The 2602-nt window shown below is 39.2% G+C and overlaps 1 pseudogene; it reads left to right on the top strand.

Moving 5' to 3' along the window:
• The first annotated feature begins 279 nt into the window (after positions 1–279).
• On the top strand, positions 280–1005 carry LOC122474382 (annotated as a pseudogene).
• The last annotated feature ends 1597 nt before the right edge of the window (positions 1006–2602 follow it).

The following is a 2602-nucleotide window of genomic DNA, read 5'->3' as shown; positions in this document are numbered from 1 at the left end:
AAGATGTGGTATATGTTTATATTATACAATGGAATACTAATCAGTGATCAAAAAGAATGAAATCTTACCATTTGCAACAACATGGAAGGAACTAGAGTGTATTATCCTAGGTGAAATAAGTCAGTCAGAGAAAGACAAATATGATTTCATTCACATGTAGAATTTAAGAAATACAACATATGAACATAGGGGAGGGAAGGAAAAATAAGATATAAAAAAAGGGAGGCAAACCATAAGAGACTGGAGGGAAGGTAGGTAGGGAGATGGACTGAACAGGTGATGGCCATTAAGGAGGGCACTTGTTGGGATGAGCTGTGGGCTCTACCATTCCCGCCCCCCTTGGCCCCAGTCCACAACAACCACTTCTCCATCTTCTCTTCCCTGCCCCCCCACCCCCTCCTATCTGGTTGCTTCCTTGGAGATCCCCCACTCCCTCTCCTTCAGATCCAGGCCCTCAGCTCACCATGGGCGGTTCTCCCTCCAGGGAAGGGGGAAGAGAGACCCAGACGTGAGATGCATAGCGACTACCTGGATGGGCTTAGGAGCCTATTTGAGGGAACTCCCTGCCCCTTTCCTGGGGCTTTAATACTTTTCCAAGCCCCTCGGATCTCTTGCCCTTCCCCTACCGCACCATCAGGAGATCTGAATATCAAGGACCACCTGGCTATCATGTATGAGAGACTGAGACAAGAGCTCCCCAATCTCTTCCTTCACTTCCATGACTATACTCTGTATTCATCGGGTGTGGAATTCATCAATGAGATCCTGAACGTATGTACCAAGGGCTGGACATGGTACCTTCTGTCACTGACCATCTGCCACTTCCTGGCCTGGAACTATTTTGCACAGCTTCAGTTGGAGGTTCTACAGCTGACCTGCAACCCAGAGAATTAGACCCTGCAAGCCTGCTGGTGGCTTGTGGGGCTGCTCATCCACATAGTCTTTCTACATTTCTATAAGTGTGACAAGGAAGAGCTTTACCAGACCTATGTTGCCATTGCCTAGACAAACTGTTGGTGTTGTTTGAGTTCTTTATATATTTTGGATATTAAACTCTTATTGGATATATCATTTGCATATATCTTTTCCCACTCAGTGGGCAGCCATTTTCCTTTGTTGATGGTTACCTTTGCTGCACAAAAACTTTTTTTTTTTTGGTGTAGTCCCACTAATTTACTTTTGCCTTTTCTTCTCTTGCCTAAGGACACATGTTTAGAAAAATGTTGGTAAGTCTTATGTCAAACGGATTACTACCTATATTTTCTTCTAGAGTATCAGAAAACTGTAATACTATGTTAGAATGATGTGTTAATCACTTGACTATAATATAAAGGTGAAAAGAAAAGAGTATTGAAAAAAATATAACAATTATAATTTGTTAATGTAAATTGTGACATCAAAAATATAAAGAGGATGAGCAAAAGGGCACAGACTTTGTAGACATGACAGAAGGTAAGTGATATTGGCTTAAAATGGACAGTTTTATCTATGAGAAGTTTTATGTAAGAATCATGGTAACCACAAAGTAAAAAGTTAGATTAAGATTATGACATACAGGGGCGCCTGGATGGCTCAGTCGGTTGAGCATCTGACTTTGGCTCAGGTCGTGATCTCGCGGTCTGTGAGTTCGAGCCCCGCATCAGGCTCTGTGCTGACAGCTCGGAGCCTGGAGCCTGCTTCGGATTCTGTGTCTCCCTCTCTCTCTCTGCCCCTCCGCTGCTCATGCTCTGTCTCTCTCTCTCTGTCAAAAATAAACATTAAAAAATAAATAAATACAAAATATGACATACAAAAAAAGGGGAGACAGAGCATACCACTATGCAAACTTGTAAGTTGAAACTAAAAAAAAAAATCCTCAACCAAATATTAATAAACTGAAGCCAATGATATATCAAAACACTCACACACCACAATCAAGTGGGATTTGTTCCAGGGATGCAATAATGGCTAAACAATGTGAACATGATATATAACATTAATAAAATGAAAGAAAAATCATATGATCATTTCAATAGATGTATAGAAAGCATTTGGGAAAACCTAACATCCATTTATGATAAAAATATCAACAGAGAGGATATAAAGGGTTGCACATCAACATAATAACTGTCATATATGAAAATTCTACAGCTAACATCATACTCAGTGGTGCAAATCTGAAAGCTTTTCCTTTAATAGTAGCAACAAGACAAGGATGTCCAATCTTGCCACATTTATTCAACATCGTATTGGAAGTCCTTTCCACAGCAATGAGGAAAGTAAAAGAAAGAAAAGGCATCCAAATCAGAAAGGAGGATCTAAAACTATGACTATTTACAGATAACATACTATATAGAAAGCCTGAAAAATCTACCAAAAACTGATAATAGATGAATTTAATAAAGTTGTGAGAACTTCAACAAAGATAAAGAAAACAGGGAAAAAAATTACCTAACTGAAATCACAAGGTTGAAGAATGCAAGAATTGAACTAAAAATGCACTAGAAAGATTCAACAACAGACTCGATCAAGCAGGAAAAAGAATCAGTAAACCCAAAGACAAAACAGTAAATTCACCCAATCAGAGGAGTAAATAAAAAAACAAATTATAAAAAATAAGGAT

The sequence above is a fragment of the Prionailurus bengalensis genome, chromosome D4, assembly GCF_016509475.1.
Source record: "Prionailurus bengalensis isolate Pbe53 chromosome D4, Fcat_Pben_1.1_paternal_pri, whole genome shotgun sequence".
NCBI classification, from domain to species: domain Eukaryota; kingdom Metazoa; phylum Chordata; class Mammalia; order Carnivora; family Felidae; genus Prionailurus; species Prionailurus bengalensis.
The sequence above is the reverse complement of the archived record's forward strand: the minus strand, read 5'-3'. Positions and strand labels throughout refer to the sequence as shown.